We start from the raw sequence: 20,195 nt of genomic DNA, 5'->3' as shown, positions 1-20,195 counted from the left end.
TTCATCAGTTGCATATAACAGCCAGTGCCCATTACATCAAGTGCCCTCCTTAATGCCTATCACAGTTACCCCATCCCCCCACCCACCTTCCCTCCAGCAACCCTCAGTTTGTTTCCTAGAGTTAAGAGTCTCTTATGGTTTACCTCCCTGTTTTTATCTTATTTTATTTTTCCTTCCCTTCCCATATGTTCATTTGTTTTGTTTCTTAAATCCCACACATGAGTGAAATCATAGGGTATTTGTCTTCCTTTGACTTATTTTGCTTAGCATAATACCCTCTAAAGATGTCTCAGTTTTGGTTAGTTCTTAATCCTAGGACTTTCTTTAGGACATCTTTCATGTCTTTGTTTCAGAGACTATAGATAAGGGGATTTAAGAGTGGAGTCACTGCTGAGTATACCAAAGTGATGATCTTCTGCATTCCTGTTGGATTCCCTGATGTTGGGCTCACATACATCACCATAGTGTTCCATAGAATAGAGACACCACCATTAGGTGGGACCCACATGTGGAGAAAGCTTTGGTTCAACCAGCACCAGAAGGAACACAAAGCACAGCTCTGAGATAATCCATGAGTTGAAGGTGTAACAGATGAACTCAGTGGAAGGAGCAGGGATGCAGGCCAGTGCGAACAATGGGCCTGGGTCACACACCAAGTGGTCAATGATGTTGGGTCCACAGAAGGGAAGTTGGGAGATGAGAACAATGGGGACCGGATAGCAGAGAAATCCACTCACCCAGCAAACACAGACCAGGACCACACAGAGCTTCCCAGTCATGATGGAGGGGTAATGTAGTGGGCAACAGATGGCAAGGTATCGATAATAAGCCATGACTGATAAGAAGAAACATTCTGTGGTACCCAGTGAAAAAAAGAAATAGAATTGGAGGAAGCATCCAGTGAAGGAGATGGTCTTGGTCTCAGAGAGGATGTTGACCATAATGTTCGGGACAGTGGAGGAAATGTACCAGATCTCTAGGAAGGCAAAGTTTCCCAAGAAGATGTACATGGGTGTGTGAAGCCGCTTGTCCCATTTCACTACACAGACAATAATACCATTCCCCAGCAGGGTGAGGAAATAGACCACCAGGATGAATGAAAAGAAAAAGTTCTGCATCTCCCTTTGACCAGGGAAACCCAGAAGGACAAACTCAGTCACAAAATGCATTGTTGTGTTCTGGGATTCCAAAGCTGTTAGAGAAACAGAAGTAACTAAGGAGGGAATAATAATGAACATTTGTAGGTTTTGCTAACAATTCACTTGTAAATGTACAAAGTATTTTTATTTTACATTATCTCATTTGATCTTCCAAATGACCCTTTGAGCTGTAGGGAGGTGTGCTTCATTCTTCTCTTTTACAGATAAGAAAACTGAAGTTCAGAGAAATTTAAGGGGTTTACTTAAATGTGCAAAGGCAGGAGCTCCTAGATACACTGGCTCATTTGGAGATTGGTTTGGAGCAAACCTCACTTCATTTCAAATATTCCTATAACCCTGAGTCTCAGTAATGTCTCATCTTTCATGTTAAAATCATTGCCTCTTGGATATCTTAAATGTAAATATACACTTTGGATACCTTCTTTTACTTTGAAACAAAATTGAATATGAATCTGAAGCAATAAATTGTCTTCTTAGAATTTCACATACAAAAGTCCAATAAAAAGCAGATAAGTGGAACTGTATGGTGGGAGTCTTGAGCCCCCTTGTTTTTCTGCTCTGAGCGCGGTGCTCTAGAGACCTCAGGATTCTGTACAGTGGTGTGAAAATCATTTATGAAGCGCCCTCTAAGTCGCATTCTGCTAGGTGGCATCTGGATTTGTAGAACAATTTAGCTCATTCCCTCTTGAGGAACTCTGGTTCTCTCAAAGTACTTTATGTTGAGCAAAATCTCTCCCTTATTACTTCTATGCATTGATCCTGGGACTCTCCTTTACTGAAGCTATACAAAATAAGTCTCATTCCTTTTCTATTATGGTGATGATGGGTGGGGGGGCTTAAATAACAGTTGGAAGCTATTACGTCCCATATACATGACTTTTTTTGGATGCCACCATTTTTCCTGGCTTGTTTCTCTCTAAACTGCACTATTCTACATCATGGCTAGGCTTTTGAGGTAACTTGCAGCTGCGTATGCCAGTTTTGTCTAGTATACAAGACCATGTACCTTCATTTTTTTTTTTTTTTTGCTGGGAATTAAGCCTTAAACACCATAATTTTCCATTCATCGTCTTGCTTTTACCTAAATTAAATAATGAATTAGAAAGTTCACCTTAGGATATGCTAAGACCAGAAAGATCCTCCTCATATTGGCTGAGTTAGGAATTGAGACATGAGTATAAATTTAGATGTTGCTAACAACTTTTCTAGAACTATCGATCCAGGCTGGTTTGCTTATTAATTAATTAATTAAGTAAGTAAGGGGTGGGGGGCAGAAGGAGAGAGCGAATCCCTGAGATCATGAACTGAGACAAAATCAAGGGTCGGCTGCCTAACTGACTGAACTACCCGGGTGCTCCATGTCCAGGCTTATTTCTTTGTCTTAAAGTTTCCTGGTTAAAATTCAAAATATTTAGTAGGGTAAAACCACCATCAGTATTTTAAATTTAGTAATATCTTGACTACAGATGTAGATAATTGACCATATTATTAATGTTCCTGTTAAGATACAAAATTGCATCCTTATGCCATTTAATCTTCAGAGAGCATGAGGCCTGCTTCTCAGTATTTGATCAAACCTGGAGCAAACTGAGAGGGTAAATGTTTTATTGCCAAGGTAACTTTGGGTATTTGTATTGATTAACAATAATTTTAGAATGATGAAAAAGGACTCTGTAATAAACATGACTTTTATGAAAATCTAAATTTTGTCCAAGTAAGTTAGTTCAATGGACTATAATTATGACCATATGTATCAAAATTTCTAGGAGAGTTGTAATTTCGAATAACCTCCCATAACTGTATCTGTATTTGCCAGACCACATGCTGCCATTTTTGGTCAGAAAATACAGTTATTTGGTTTTGTAATAAAAAAAAGTTGAATATTGAATTTAAATTGTAGCACATTATCCATTTACTTACTCATTTAGGCATTAAACAAATGTTTATTAACTGTTATATTTCCAGCAGTGTGCTAAGTCCTGGGGTACAATGGTAAGCATGAAAAATAAAATTCCTCCCCTTTTGGAACTTCTGACTTATAAAAGCAATCAAGACTGCCCCCTACATCTGCAGTGTCTTGATCTGTGTGTTTCATAGCACATACCCAATTATATACTGTGGGCCTGAAAAAGATATTTATTTTGACTCATAATAACTTAGATAAATCTATGTAGTGAGGGTAGTAGCATGATTGTCAACTTTATTTGACATAAATGAGATATTTTTGGCTTTTCAAGACAGTAGGCAGAGACATGAGACATGAATTGATTTACTTTACTCACAGGTCAGGAAGTTCTTGTCACTAAGAAAAGAAATATAATTCCAGTTCATGGTTTTTGACTTGGAACCAGACCTCAGAAGTCTTACCTCCTTCCTGGTCATCTGACTTCCTGATGTCCAGGACCTTTTAACATTTGTCCTACAGTGAAATTTTAGTTACCTGTGGAATACAGGATCAGAAAAAGGGATAAATGGACTTCACAGATAATTTGAAATCTCACTGCATCCATTTCTGCTTCCTCCACCTCAAAGTACATCTATTAGTAGCTCAAAGGGTGAACTTAGATCCACTTCTTTAATCTTTCTATTCACCTCAAGTGATACAACAAATGAACAGTTGGAGAAATGAGGAGGAACAAGGAGCATGGATAGTCCATTCTGTATGAACTGATAAGGAAGGCACATCCTCCTCCCTAACCCCAACCGCTTGCTCAAGATTTATGCCACTTGCCCAGAGAAGTGCAGGGATTCTTTTTCCTTTAAATATTTATATTTTTAAGGTTAATTTGTAAATTTGGTGAATTTGGTAAATCTAAAGGACACAGGAGTCTGCCTATGACTTTCTTCGTTTCCATTTCCCACTTGTCACTTATCAAGAGCTCTGAAAACATAAGAACATCCTGCTTTAGTTGCCCTTGCCGAAGGATATTTGTCAACCAAAACTTTACTGACCAATATTAGAAACAAAGCAGTACAAGACCCAGGCTACATTCTAACTGAAGATTTAATGGTCCCCCAAAATATCCAAGACATTTGAACCCCATTTTCCCTAAGTGAGTTGTATAGTGGGAACTCTGTGATGCTAGAGTGAGTCCTTAATGTCAATATATTACCCCAAACAGAAGTGTGTTAGGAAAAGAGAACTGCTGGACCTAACATGTTGTTCTTAAGAAAGAACAATGGAACAAAGAATGAATGGATTTACGGAAGAACCAGCATGCTCTTAGTATCTGACAGCAGTGGGTGTATAGGAGCAGTGATGCACTGATGCAGGCAGAATTTCCTTACATACCTTTCCTTACACCTTACATCCTTCATGCTGTTTCTGGCTCCAAGAGGAAGATGTGAGGGAATCTTCAGCCACAAGAGTATCCTCGTTTAATAACCTAAAAGGCTCATTCATGGGTGGAGAGCAGTATTTGTGACCCCATAGACTTCCTTCCTTTAGTATTCTGAACCAAATGAAATGTATCTTTCATGCCAGTCATTATTAAGAATTTACATGTCCCTCCTGAGTAGGATCCATAGTCCTCCAGCATGTTTACTGGGAAGCATCTGTTCATGTATCTCTGTGCATGCATCTAATCCTGCCTATATTTGTGTATATTTCCTCTAGTGTTTTGATTAGTAAGACACAGAGGTCAGAATAAATATCCAAGAGAGGCAGGGAAAATTGTCCTCTTGGTGGAGGTATCCTCCTCTAAGGACCCCATCTACCTGGGGGATGAAGTGGAGGAGAGGAGTGAGTGGGACAGGTTAATGGGAGAGAAGAGAAAGAGAAAGAATGTGTGTGTGTGTGTGAGAGAGAGAGAGAGAGACAGACAGACAGACACGGGGCAGGGGTGGGTGGGTTTGGGGCCGGGAGGGTGAGCTGTCTTTCCAAAATATACCTGTTTTATCTTGATGCCAAACCTATAAACACTTAAATTTTAAAAATTGTTTATCTATACATAATTTACTTAATTTTTGTTATATCAACATAAGGTAAAGAATTTCCACTCTCAATTTTAAGTATAGCTTGAACACATTTGTTTGAAAAACTTAGTCTTCTATAAAAATAGATTTGTAATGTTGTTGACTTACATGATGCAATATTAGTAAAAATGAAGGTTTAGCACTGTAAATGGCTCAGAGGTAGGAAGTATGAATTCTTTCACTGGTATTGGGAGAAGGAGAACAAACAAGATGAGGCAGAGAATCTGAGGGGTAGATGAATTCAATCATAGCAAGAGCTCCAGGAGAGAACACTACTGTGTTTAGGAGCAAGGCTGTGTAAGGACAGAGCAGGTTCTCAAGAATGTAGTCTCTGTACCAGCAACACTTGAAAAATTGTTAAAATGCAAGTTCTCAGGCTCCTCTCTGACTTAAAACTCCGTATGGGCCCAGCAATCTGTTATAACAGACTTGCTATGTGTTTCTTTTGCATGCCGACGTCTGAGAACTACTGTGTAGACGATAGAGCGTTAGAGTCTGGGTTAAGGAGTGGGTGTGTGAAACAGCTTCTAAGTTTGGGAGGGATCTCAGGAGGATCAGGAATTAATTGATCATGGTTTGGAGAGAGGGTTAAGAATGATCTTTGTAGGGATAATTGGCACTAGAAGCTGAGTTATAGATGATTGTATCTGGAAAAGCAGGATTGGATTTAAACATCTGGGGCGGCTTTTGAAAGAGGCCTGGGAGAGGCAGGGAAGTGGTGAAGGTTATTCAGGTGTCATATGAAAAGGAGTGACCTGGGATAAAAGGGGGGGCATTTTTTATGGGTGGGAGCAGAGTTGAACCTAGAGAGAAGGTGGTGGGGTAAAAGAAAACTGGGACACAGAAAATCTTGGTCCTAGCCTGAGTGTTTTCATTTATAGCTGTAAGAGCTTGGTGGGCTCATTTCAAATTTTAAATATTAGATACATATTTTTCCTTGTGTACTCCACATAGCTGATATGAGAACGAGATGAGATACTAGATATGAGAATATTTTGTAAATGTCTATATAGTCATAATATTAATATGGTTCAAGAGCCTCAGGAGTGTATTTGTAATTTTCCAGTCTCTTTTTTTAAAATTTAAAAAAATTTTTAAGTTTTTATTTTAATTCCAGCTAGTTAACATACAGTGTAATATTAGTTTCAGGTTACAGCATGATTCAACAACTTTATATATTAGGCTGTGTTCACCACAAGTGTAGCTGCCATCTGTCACCATACAGTGCTATGACAATACCATTGACTAAATTCTCTATGCTGTAACTTTTATTCCCATGACTTATTCATTCCATAATTGGAAGACTGTATCCTCCACCCATTTGCCCACCCCTCTCCTCTAGTAACCATCACTTTGTTTCCCGCATTTATTTTGTTTTTTAGATTCTGCAAAGAAGTGAGATCATACGATATTTGTCTTTCTCTGTCAAGTTAAAATCCTATTACATATAAGATAAATTCCTTTTTTTAGCTTTTTTTCTTTTTAAAATTTTTTAATTTAAATTGTAGTTAGTTAACATATAGTGTAATTTTGGTTTCATGAGTAGAATTTAGTGATTCATCACTTACATATAACACCCAGTGCTCATCACAAGTGCCCTCCTTAATACCCATCACCCATTTAGCCCATCGCCAGCCCATTTCACTCCATCAACCCTCAGTTTGTTCTCTATCATTAAGAGTCTCTTATGGTTTGCTTCTCTCTCTCTCTCTCTCCTCTCTCTCTTTTTCCCTTCCCCTATGTTCATCTGTTTTTTTTTCTCTAAATTCCACATGTGAGTGAAATCATATAGCACTTGTCGTTCTCTGACTTATTTTGCTTAACATAATACACTCTAGCTTCATCCACATTGTTGCAAATGGCAAGATTTCTTTTTTTTTTCATTTTTAAAAATACTTATTTATTAGAGAGAGAGGGGGAGAGAGCATTCCCTCAGAGGGAGAAGCATATTCTCTGCTGAGCTGAGAGCCCAAGACAGGGCTTGATCCCAGGACCTTGAGATCATGATCCGAGCCAAGACAGACACTTAACCGACTGAGCCACCCAGGAGCCCTAAGATTTCATTCTTTTTGATGGCTGAGTAATATTCCATTGTATATACATATATATGTATATATATAAAAATATATATGTATATATATACCACATCGTCTTTATCCATTCATTTTTTAGCTTTATTTTTTAAATTTTTTCTAAGATAAATTCCTGTTTAATATTTCTATAGCTTGTTTTATATGTTTCTACTAGAGCATGTGCTATAATGACTAAATCATATATTTGTTTCCCCTTAGATTGAAAACTTCTATAATTAATGAATGAGATTAATTTATCTTTATATTCTCAGTTGACTGAGTTTATGGTGCATAGTAGGCATTTATTGAATGAATTAGTGGTTGAATAAATTTCAGACTTGCCATCTTATCACCAAAAAGCTAATCAACTGAGTTCATGAACTATCACTGAGCACCCAATCTGAGCATCATCAGACAGTCTTCATGACTCTGACCAAACTTGTAGCAAGGTCACATTTAAACCTGTGGCTTACTAATCCCTTCTTGCCTCATATCCCTGTCATGTGTGAGTGCCCATTCTAAATATAAGCCTCCTTAGTCATTTGCTCTCTTTTATATTTTCAAATCTATAATCATCATTCTGCTCAATACTTCTTATTCCATCTTTTCCTTTATAAGAGCTCCCCCCCCTTTTGTATGTTTCTTGGTGAATGGCTCCACTCTTGGCATTTGCCAAAGCCAGAAACTTGAAGATCATTCAAGGCATTTTCTAATTCTGTCACCTCCCATAGGCAGTCAATTACCATATCCTGTTGATTTCCCCTACCAAATGTTTTTCAAACCCATCCTGGGCACATAGGAGATCATTGTAAATGCTTTCTTTGTTTAGATGGTCCAGTAATGGAATGGAGCTGCTCTACATATAACCTAGAAAGAAAAATGGGCTTCATTATGAAGGACTGAGAATGTGGTTTTAGGAGGAAAGCACCTGGTTTGGTGAGGAAGGAAGAGATCACCCACTCTGGCAATATCTATGTGGTGACATATCGTACAACTAATTGACTCAAACCAGTATATAACTCAGTGGTCCTCTTATATCACTGTACTTAAGGGAAAATAAATGATAATATCACATTGATTTGGGATCAAATACCATATGACATACTGTGTGCTCTTGAGCAAGTTAACACCTATTTTTCAGAGCTTTTGTGCAAATACTGTTGAATACATATGCCTGGTACAGTTCCTGGAATATATTAGACTTGAAAAAATTCATAGCTGTTGTTAATACTACCAACAAATATGATTACAAAGTAACTAGGATAAATTTTTTAGCATAGCCATTTAAAAACCTAAATGAAAAACAATATTAAATGAACCTAAGAAACATTAAAAAGTCATTAAGTTTTAGTGTATGACACAGCAGAGCTATGGGTGGCTCTCTTTGATTGATCAGATTTATTTGACTGACTTTCTTATATATTCTGGCATGTAAAAACATAGAGCTTCATCTGATATAAAGGAAAAAGACATTAAAACATGGTAGTGTTAATAATTCAAGATGTAGAAAACGAATGGTTAAAGGAAGGGCATTAAATTACCTGTGATGTACATGAGAGTTAAGGGGGAATAAGTTATATTTAATTTGGGGTGTTGTATGTAGAAAATGAGTTATTGAACACAACATTGAACAGTCTTCTAGTAGCAGATTATGTAATTTATAAAATTTCTGAATAATGAGGCATTCCTTTGTGAATCATTAGGCAAGAAATTTTCAGGGGTTGTTAATCGGAGGGAGATTTGAGTAGCTGGGTCCTGGAGTCAACAGTTCATGTAACATAACTTATTATTAAGTTACTGGAGATACTGTGGATGGAATCACATATCTAGAGACATGAAATCCACACAAATTTGCAAAAATGTGTTAATATTAAAATGGGATTTTATTGGAGCTAGCAACCATTTGTAGATGTCTTAGAAAAAATGCAGTGATGCCTAGACAGAAAAGTTACTTACCCTTCATGATAGGTCTAAGTGTGGAGAAAGCTGGGAATAAACATTGAGTCTGTATCTTCTCATTGATTCCTCTCTTTCCTTTATGTGGACTAAAAACGTAGGGACCTGACCCCCAAAACCCTAGGATATACAAAGGTAACTGCTGACCCTCCCTTTCTTGCCTTCCTGAAGTGTTCAAAAGAAACCGTTATAGCAATAGGGTACTTTTGTTGGGCAATAGGATACTCAGCGAAAAGAACAGCCCTATAATCTATCCTTGAGGTGTGGGCCTTGATTGACATATTGATATTTTCTTTTTTTTTCTTTAAAGATTTTATTTATTTATTCATGAGAGACAGAGAGAGGGGGCGGGCAGCGGCAGAGAGAGAAGCAGGCTCCCTGCGGGACTTGATCTCAGGACCCTGGGATCATGACCTGAGCCAAAGGCAGACGCTTAACCAACTGAGCCACCCCGGCACCTGACATGCTGATATTTTCATGAAGAGCTGTCTAAGAGATCTCAATCACCCCCAGGCACCCAGATCTTTCATTTGTCTCACTCAGCAGAGGAAATTCAACAGGTGAATTTTCTATATTGGTTACTTTTGCTGTAGAATAGCTGAAAGAAGTGAGATATGAACCTCGTGAGGAGATTTCAAGATGCGGATACAGATGAATAAAGGTGAAGAGTGTATTGTTGAGACTCTCAAGGGTGCAATTAAAGTTTCATCTTAGAGACAATTGTGAAGTCTTCAGTCTCTCCTTGGGATGGTTTATGACTCCCACAAGACTTCTTGATGTGACATCCTTTCTTTATCCATAGTTTTCATACAGTTTGGGTTAAATTGGCTCCCAGAGTGAAGGCAGGAAAAAGGTCTTAAAGGCAATGGTGAGGTGTCTGTGATTTCAAGAGAATTTCTTTTTGTTTTCAGGAGAAATCTTTTTCACTGTGAAATTTAGAAAATGTTTACAATGTACATTGTTTATACCCTGGGAGTGTGTTTTCTTCACACTCGTGACGTTTGTAAATTTTTGCTTCTAGACCTTAATTACTGATAGACCATTTGTTTTCTGTCTGTCCTATCTGTTCTTTGTTTCTTCTTTCTTGTTTTCTTTTGTATTACTCGAGCACTTTTATGTCTTTTCCCTCTATTACCTCTTTTTCATGGTTTTACAATATTTTGTATTGTGATAAAATACACATAACATAAAAATGGCCATTTTAACCATTTCAAACTATATAGTCCTGAAGCATTAAGTACATTCACATTACAGTGCAACCATCATCAACGTTCATCTCCAGAATTTTTTCGTCATCCCAAACTGAAGCTCTGTACCCATTAAACAATAACTTCCCACTCCACTCTCCCATAGCCCCTGACAATATATTGGGGCAATTGGAAAAAATGGTATGTGTAAATCCAACAACAGCTGAACCAAGGCCACAAACTTCCAGGGATGGCTAATTTTTGGTTTTCCTCTGAATGGTGTCAGATTTAGTTCTGGTTCATACTTACTTGAGGATGAAGATTACTAAGGGTTCCCTTATGAAGTTCCCTCAACTTCATGTGAGCCCTGGTTCCCATCTCCTTCTCTCCAGCCAGGCACTGCCATGATGCCTAAGGATTTGAACTATAGGCAGGTGCACTCTGAACATAAATGACTTTAGGACTTACCATTCAGACTTCCAGAAAAAAATTGACTTAGGAGTTTCATGTTGTCTCTCCAGATTGTCAATATTTTCAAGTTTTGTTTTATTTTAATTAATTAATTAATTTTTAAAGATTTTATTTATTTGTCAGAGAGAGAGAGCACGAGCAGGGGGAGCGACAAGCAGTGGGAGGAGAAGCTGACTCCCCACTGAGCAGAGAGCCTGACATGGGGCTCGATCCCAGGACCCCAGGATCATGACCTGAGCTGAAGGCAGATGCTCAACTGACTGAGCCACCCAGGTGCCCCAAGTTTTATTATTTTTTTTAATACAGTATTTTTCAGGGTGCCTGACTGGCTCAGTGGGTGGAGTATGTGACTCTTGATCTCAGAGTGATGAGTTTAAGCCCCATATTGGGCGTAGAGATTACTTAAAAAAAATTCAGTATTTTTCTTTATTCTTATCAGGATGGTAGATTGAAGTAACCAGCTTTCTATTATGAAAATTTGTGTTTACTAAAAATTTTATTTTATTTTAATTATTATTATTTGAGAGAGAGAGAGAGAGAGAGAGAGAGAGGGCATGCACACATGTGCGTGCAAGCTGGGAGGGAGGGGCAGAGGGAGAGGGAGAAAGAGAATCCCAAGCAGGCCCCAACAGTGTGGAGCCTGACCTGGGGCTCAATCCCATGACCCTGAGATCATGACCTGGGCTCAAATCAAAAGTTAGTGGCTGGGGCGCCTGGGTGGCTCAGTCGTTAGGCGTCTGCCTTCGGCTCGGGTCGTGGTCCCAGGGTCCTGGGATCGAGCCCTGCATGGGGCTCCCCGCTCGGCGGGAGGCCTGCTTCTCTCTCTCCCACTCCCCCTGATTGTGTTCCCTCTCTCGCTGTGTCTCTATCAAATAAAAAAAAAAAAAAAAAAAAAACTTTAAAAAAAAAAAAAAAAGTTAGTGGCTTACCTGACTGAGCCACCTATGTGCCCCCCCTTCTAAAAATTTTAATATAATAATTCAGTTTGGACTTTAATTTACGTCATATTTTATAGTCACTTTGTTCTGGGGAGCTCATAACTCTCTAGGAGTGGTTGGTTATATAGTGGCTTATAAAGGAATTACTAGAAGCACTTATATTCTTTTTCTAAAAAAAATTAAAATTAATTTTTAACTTCGAGTGTAGTTGACCCCCAATCTTACATTAGTTGCAAGTACAACGTAGTGATTCAAAACTTTTAGTTTTTAAATTTTAATTCCAGTTTTAGAATTTTAGAATTAAAGTTTTAATTCTAGTATAGTCAACATAATGTTATATTGGTATCAGGTGTATAATATAGTGATTCAGTGATTCTATACAGCACTCAGGGCTTGTCAAGATGTTATGTTATGCTCACCACAAGTGTAGCTATTATGTGTCATCATACAACACTATTACAATACCATTGACTATATTTCTTATTCTGTGCCTTTTATTCCATTTACTTATTTATTCCATAACTGGAAGCCTGTATCTCCCACTCGCCTTCACTCATTTTGCCTATCCCACTACCCCTCTCACTTCTGGCAATCGTCAGTTTGTTCTCTGTATTTATAGGTCTGATTTTGCTTTTTTGTTTATTCATTTGTTTTGTTTTTTAGATTTCACACATAAATGAAATCATATGGTATTTGCTTTTCTCTGACTCATTTCACATAGCATAATACCCTTTAGGTCCATCATGACAAGATCTCTTCTTTTTTCATAGCTGAGTAATATTCCATTGTATATACCACATCTTCTTGATCCATTCATTTATTGGTGGGCACTTAAGTTGCTTCCATATCTTGACTATTGTAAATAATGCTTCAATTAACATCTTTTGAATTAGTATTTTTGTTTTTTTTGGTAAATAGCCAGTACTGAAATTACTGGATTCTATGGTATTTCTATTATTTGTGGGAGGAACCCTCATACTGTTTTCCACATTGGTCATACCAATTTACATTGCCACCACAGTGCACAAGGGTCTTGTTTTCTCCACATCCTCCCCAATCTTTGTTATTTCTTATCTTTTTTATTTTAGTCATTCTGACAGGTCTAAACCATTCTTATGATTTTAATTTGTATTTCTCTGATATTAGTGATGTCAGGCAGATATCTTTTCATGCCATCTGTATGTCTTTGGAAAAATATCTATTTAGGTCCTCTGCCCATTTTTTTACTTTAAATTTTATTATGTTATGTTAATCACCATACATTACATCATTATTTTTTGATGTAGTGTTCCATGATTCATTGTTTGCATATAACACCCAGTGCTCCATTCAGTATGTGCCCTCTTTAATACCCATCACCAGGCTAACCCATCCCCCCACCGACTCCCCTCTAGAACCCTCAGTTTGTTTCTGAGTCCGTAGTCTCTCATGGTTCGTCTCCCCCTCCAATCTCCCCCCCTTCATTTTTCCCTTCCTACTATCTTCTTCTTCTTCTTTTTTTTTAAACATATAATGTATTATTTGTTTCAGAGGTACAGGTCTGTGATTCAACAGTCTTACACAATTCACAATGCTCACCATAGCACATACACTCCCCAATGTCCATCACCCAGCCACCCCATCCCTCCCATCCCCCATCACTCCAGCAACTCTCAGTTCGTTTCCTGAGATTAAGAATTCCTCATATCAGTGAGATCATATGATACCTGTCTTTCTCTGATTGACTTATTTCGCTCAGCATAACACCCTCCAGTTCTATCCACGTCGTTGCAAATGGCAAGATTTCATTCCTTTTGATGGCTGCATAATATTCCATTGTATATATATACACCACATCTTCTTTATCTATTCATCTGTTGATGGACATCTTGGCTCTTTCCATACTTTGGCTATTGTGGACATTGCTGCTATAAACATCGGGGTGCACGTACCCCTTCGGATCCCTACATTTGTATCTTTGGGGTAAATACCCAGTAGTGCAATTGCTGGATCGTATGGTAGCTCTATTTTCAACTTTTGGAGGAACCTCCATACTGTTTTCCAGAGTGGCTGCACCAGCTTGCATTCCCACCAACAGTGTAGGAGAGTTCCCCTTTCTCCACATCCCTGCCAACATCTGTCGTTTACTGACTTGTTAATTTTAGCCATTCTGACTGGTGTGAGGTGGTATCTCATTGAGGTTTTGATGTGGATTTCCCTGATGCCGACGATGTTGAGCACTTTTTCATGTGTCTGTTGGCCATTTGGATGTCTTCTTTGGAAAAATGTCTGTTCACATCTTCTGCCTATTTCTTGATTGGATCATTTGTTCTTTGGGTGTTGAGTTGGATAAGTTCTTTATAGATTTTGGATACTTTATCTGATATGTCATTTGCAAATATCTTCTCCCATTCTGTCGGTTGTCTTTTGGTTTTGTTGACTGTTTCTTTTGCTGTGCAAAAGCTTTTTATCTTGATGAAGTCCCAATAGTTCATTTTTGCCCTTGCTTCCCTTGCCTTTGGTGATGTTTCTAGGAAGAAGTTGCTGCGGCTGAGGTTGAAGAGGTTGCTGCCTGTGTTCTCCTTTAGGATTCTGATGGACTCCTGTCTCATATTGAGGTCTTTCACCATTTTGAGTCTATTTTTGTGTGTGGTATAAGGAAATGGTCCAGTTTCATTCTTCTGCATGTGGCTGTCCAATTTTCCCAACACCGTTTGTTGAAGAGACTGTCTTTTTTCCATTGGACATTCTTTCCTGCTTTGTCAAATATTAGTTGACCATAGAGTTGAGGGTCCATTTCTGGGCTCTCTACTCTGTTCCATTGATCTATGTGTCTGTTTTTGTGCCAGTACCATACTGTCTTGATGATAACAGCTTTGTAATAGAGCTTGAAGTCTGGAATGGTGATGTCGCCAGCTTTGCTTTTCTTTTTCAACATTCCTCTGGGTATTCGGGGTCTTTTCTGGTTCCATACAAATTTTAGGATTATTTGCTCCATTTCTTTGAAAAAAGTGGATGGTATTTTGATAGGGATTACATTGAATGTGTAGATTGCTCTAGGTAGCATTGACATCTTCACAATATTTGTTCTTCCAATCCATGAGCATGGAATGTTTTTCCATTTCTTTGTGTCTTCCTCAATTTCATTCATGAGTATTTCATAGTTTTCTGAGTACAGATCCTTCGCCTCTTTGGTTAGATTTATTCCTAGGTATCTTATGGTTTTGGGTGCAATTGTAAATGGGATCGACTCCTCAATTTCTCTTTCTTCTGTCTTGTTGTTGGTGTATAGGAATGCCACTGATTTCTGTGCATTGATTTTATATCTTGCCACTTTACTGAATTCCTGTTTGAGTTCTAGCAGTTTTGGGGTGGAGTCTTTGGGGTTTTCCACATCAAGTATTATATCCTCTGCAAAGAGTGAGAGTTTGACTTCTTCTTTGCCGATTTGGATGCCTTTTATTTCTTTTTGTTGTCTGCTTGCTGTGGCTAGGATTTCTAGTACTATGTTGAATAGCAGTGGTGATAGTGGACATCCCTGCCGTGTTCCTGACCTTAGGGGGAAAGCTCTCAGTTTTTCCCCATGGAGAATGATATTGGCTGTGGGTTTTTCATAGATGGCTTTTATGATTTTGAGGTATGTACCCTTTATGCCTATATTCTGAAGAGTTTTAATCAAGAAAGGATGCTGTACTTTGTCAAATGCTTTTTCTGCACCTATTGAGAGGATCATATGGTTCTTGTTCTTTCTTTTATTAATGTATTGTATCATATTGATTGATTTGCAGATGTTGAACCAACCTTGCAGCTCAGGAATAAATCCCACTTGGTCGTGGTGAACAATCCTTTTAATGTACTGTTGGATCCTATTGGCTAGTATTTTGGTGAGAATTTTTGCATTCATGTTCATCAGGGATATTGATCTGTAATTCTCCTTTTTGATGGGGTCTTTGTCTGTTTTGGGGATCAAGGTAATGGTGGCCTCATAAAATGAGTTTGGAAATTTTCCTTCCATTTCTATTTTTTGGAACAGTTTCAGAAGAACAGGTATTAATTCTTCTTTAAATGTTTGGTAGAATTCCCCTGGGAAGCCGTCTGGCCCTGGGCTCTTGTTTGTTGGGAGATTTTTGATGACTGCTTCAATTTCCTTAGTGGTTATAGGTCTGTTCCGGTTTTCTATTTCTTCCTGGTTCAGTTTTGGTAGTTGATACATCTCTAGGAATGCATCCATTTCTTCCAGATTATCTAATTTGCTGGCATATAGTTGCTCATAATATATTCTTAAAATTGTTTGTATTTCTTTGGTGTTGGTTGTGATCTCTCCTCTTTCATTCATGATTTTATTTATTTGGGTCCTTTCTCTTTTTGGTAAGTCTGGCCATGGGTTTATCAATCTTATTAATTCTTTCAAAGAACTAGCTCCTAGTTTCATTGATCTGTTCTACTGTTCTTTTGGTTTCTATTTCATAGAAATTGAAGCAGTAATCAAAATCAATATTTCTTGTAGGGCTGGTTTTGTGTTTGCAAATTCCTTTAGTTTTTGTTTGTCCTGGAAGATTTTTATCTCTCCTTCTATTTTCAATGACAGCCTAGCTGGATATAGTATTATTGGCTGCATTTTTTTCTCATTTATTGCTCTTAAGATACCATGCCAGTCCTTTCTGGCCTGTGGATAGGTCTGTTGCCAATCTAATGTTTCTACCATTGTAGGTTACAGATCTCTTATCCCAAGCTGCTTTTCAGGATTTTCTCTTTGTCTCTGAGACTCATAAGTTTTACTATTAGATGTCAGGGTGAGGGGCACCTGGGTGGCTCAGTCATTAAGTGTTTGCCTTCAGCTCAGGTCATGATCCCAGGGTCCTGGGATCGAGCCCCGCATCGGGATCCCTGCTCGGCGGGAAGCCTGCTTCTCCCTCTCCCACTCCCCCTGCTTGTGTTCCCTTTCTCACTGTGTCTCTCTCTGTCAAATAAATAAATAAAATCTTAAAAAAAAATTTTGGGGTGTTGACCTATTTTTATTGATTTTGAGGGGGGTTCTCTATGCCTCCTGGATTTTGACTTCCCCAAATTAGGGAAGTTCTCTGCTATAATTTGCTCCAATATACCTTCTGCCCCTCTCTCTCTTTCTTCATCTTCTGGGATCCCAATTATTCTAATATTGTTTCGTCTTATGGTATCGCTTATCTCTCAAATTCTGCCCTCATGATCTAGTAGTTGTTTATCTCTCTTTTTCTCAGCTTCTTGATTGCCATCATTTGGTCTTCTTTATCACTAATTCTCTCTTCTGCCTCATTTATCCTAGCAGTTAGGGCCTCCATTTTTTATTGCACCTCATTAATAGCCTTTTTGACTTCGACTTGGTTAGATGTTAGCTCTTTTATTTCTCCAGAAAGCATTTCTCTAATAACTTCCATGCTTTTTTCAAGCCCAGTATCTTTAAAATCGTCATTCTGAACTCTAGCTCTGACATCTTACTAATGTCCTTATTGATTAGGTCCCTGGCAGTCGGTACTGCCTCTTGTTCTTTTTTTGGGGGTGATTTTTTCCATCTTGTCATTTTGTCCAGAGGAGAATAGATGAATGAGAGAGCAAACTGCTAACAGGGTAAAAATGACCCCAGAAAAATATACATTAAACAAATCAGAAGAGACCTGAAACTGGGGGAAAAGAAATGGAAAGAAAGAAAAAAGAAAAAAAAAAAAGAAAAGAAAAAGAAAAAAAAATCAGAATATGATCAAATATGATCAGGCTGGTGCATAGATCAGTGCCACACACTAGATTTTGGGTGTATTTTGGTCTGTTAGAAGAAAGTGCGTCCCAAAATTTTAAAGAAAGACAAACTTATATATGTACAAAATAAGGGTAAATACGATGAAGGGATGGAATATGACTGTAAAGATGAAAATTATAAAAGATTTTATAAAAGGAATTCATAAGATAAGTTGGTTGAAAAAAGAAGGAAGAGGATAAAAAAAAAAGGGGAGAGAATGTGATCAGGCAGGAGACTAGAACAAAGCCATACACTAGAGATTTAGGGTATATTTTGGTCTGTTAGAAGAAACTATCCCCAAATTTTAAAGAGAGAATGACTTATATATATATACACCAAAAATAAGGTTAACTACTATGAAGGGAGAGTATATGACTCTAAAAATGAAAAATAAAAAATTTTTTTAAAAAAGGGATTGATAAGATGTTGGTTGAAAAAGGGAAAAAGAAAAATTCAAAAAAAAAAAAAGAAAAAGAAAGTTAAAAAAAAATTAACTTTGAAAGACTAAAGAATCATGGGAAAAAAAGCCATGGATTCTATGCGCAGTATTCCCCTAGTGCTGGAGTTCTGCTGTTCTCATTGATCGGTAAACCTGGTCTTGGCTGGTTGTTCTTGCTGATCTTCTGGGGGAGGGGCCTGTTGCCCTTGTTCCCAAATGTCTTTGCCGGAGGCGGAATTGCCCCGCCCTTGCCCGATCGGGGCTAAGTAATCTGCTCGGGTTTGCTTTCGGGAGCTTTTGTTCCCTGCAAGCTTTCCCTACAGCTTTGGAGGCGGAGAGTGAAAATGTCGGCCTCCCAATCTCCGCCCCGGAGGAGCCGAGAACTCGGGCCCCACTCCTCAGTGCGCCCCCAGAGAAAAGCAGTCAATCACTCCCCTCTCCCTGGTCTCAGGCCGCACTCCGTGCTCACCCGGCCTGTGACCGCGCCTTTCTATCTCTGGCACCTGACCCCGGGTGGAGTCTCCAAACCCAGCAGATCCCCGCGGTGCGCTCCCATGCCGCTCGTCCCGGCGGAAGAAGGTGAGTCTCCCCGGATCTGCCGCTTGTTGGGTCCCTGCTGGAGGAGCAGTGGCCCGACTGTGCCGCAGATCACAGTTTATGACGACCCCGAGCTGAGAGCCCGCGCCTCGGCTCCGTCTCTGCAGCCGGCTTCCCCGCTCCGATACCTGGGAGCTCTGCCACACTCAGGCACCCCTGGTCTTTCTGTGACCCCGAGGGTCCTGAGACCACACTGTCCCAGAGAGTGTTCCACCCCCTGCTTAGCCACCGGAGCTACATCCCTCAGCAGAGCCGACTTCTGAAAGTTCCGATTTTGTGCTCCGCGGCTCTATCACTTGCCAGAAGCGGCCAGCGGAGGCCCCCTCCCCCGCCATCTATCCTCCCAAATTTCGCCTTGGATTCACTTCTCCGCACGTCCTACCTTCCAGAAAGTGGTCGCTTTTCTGTTCAGAGAGTTGTTGCTATTCTTTTCTTCGATCTGTTGAGTTTGTAGGTGTTCAGAATGGTTTGATCCCTATCCAGCTGAATTCCTGGAACCAGATGAAATTTAGGTCTCCTACTCCTCCACCATCCTGCTCCTCCCCTCTGCCCATTTTTAATCATATTATTTTTATTTACTTTTTGGTATTGAGTTGTGTAAGTTCTCTCTATATTTTGGATATTAACCCCTTATGTAATATATCATTTGCAAATGGCAAATATCTTCTTCCATTCAGTAGGTTGCCTTTTTGTCTCATTTATGGTTTCCTTCACTGTGCAAAAGCTTTTTATTTTGGTATAGTCCCACTAGTTTGATTTTGCTTTTGTTTCTCTTGCCTTAGAAAACATATCTAGAAAAATATTTCTATGGCTGATGTCAAATAAATTACTGCCTATGTTTTCCTTTAGGATTTTTATGGCTTCAGGTCTCACATAGGTATTAATCCATTTTGAGTTTATTTTTTTGTATATGGTGTTAGAAAGTAGTCCAGTTTTATTCTTTTGCCTGTAGCTATCCAGGTTTACCAGCACCATTTACTGAAGAGACTTTCTTTCCCCATTGTATATTTTTGTCCTCTTTGTCATAGATTAATTGACATATAAGCATGGGTTTATTTTTGGGCTCTCTGTTCTGTTGATCTATGTGTCCATTTTTGTGCCAGTACTATACTGTGTTTTTTTTTTTTTTTTGAGAGAGAGAGAGTGAGTGAGAGGGGGAGAGGGAGAGAGAGGATCTTGAGCAGCCTCCATGCTTAGCATTCTTTTTGGAGTCTGATGTAGCACTCCATTCTCATGACCCTGAGATCGTGACCTGAGCTGAAATCAAGAATTGAACACTTAACCCACTGAGCCACCCAGGCGCCCCGGTGCCAGTACCATACTGTTTTGATTACTACAGGTTTGTGCTATATCTTGAAATCAGGAATTGTGATACCTCCAGCTTTGTTTTTCTTTCTTAGGATTGCTTTGGCTATTTGGAGTCTTTGTGGTTCCATACAAACTTCAGGATTATTTGTTGTAGTTCTGTGAAAAATGTTGTTGGTATTTTGATAGGGATTGAATCTATAGATTGCTTTGGGTAGTATGGATATTTTAACAATATTAATTCTTCCAAAACATGAGCATGGAATATCTCTCCATTTTATTTATTTATTAAATTTTTTATTTTCATTTGTTGGTCAGAGAGAGCAAGCACAAGCAGGAGGGAGCA

General features: G+C 38.8%; 1 pseudogene; it reads right to left on the bottom strand.

Annotated features, from left to right (window-relative positions):
* Positions 1-289: 289 nt before the first annotated feature.
* Positions 290-1,238, bottom strand: LOC118551902 (olfactory receptor 11H6-like; annotated as a pseudogene).
* Positions 1,239-20,195: the final 18,957 nt, after the last annotated feature.

Source organism: Halichoerus grypus, chromosome 8 (assembly GCF_964656455.1).
Source record: "Halichoerus grypus chromosome 8, mHalGry1.hap1.1, whole genome shotgun sequence".
In the NCBI taxonomy this organism is placed as follows: Eukaryota; Metazoa; Chordata; class Mammalia; order Carnivora; family Phocidae; genus Halichoerus; species Halichoerus grypus.
Note: the sequence above shows the minus strand (reverse complement) of the source record. Positions and strands in the feature narration are given on the sequence as shown.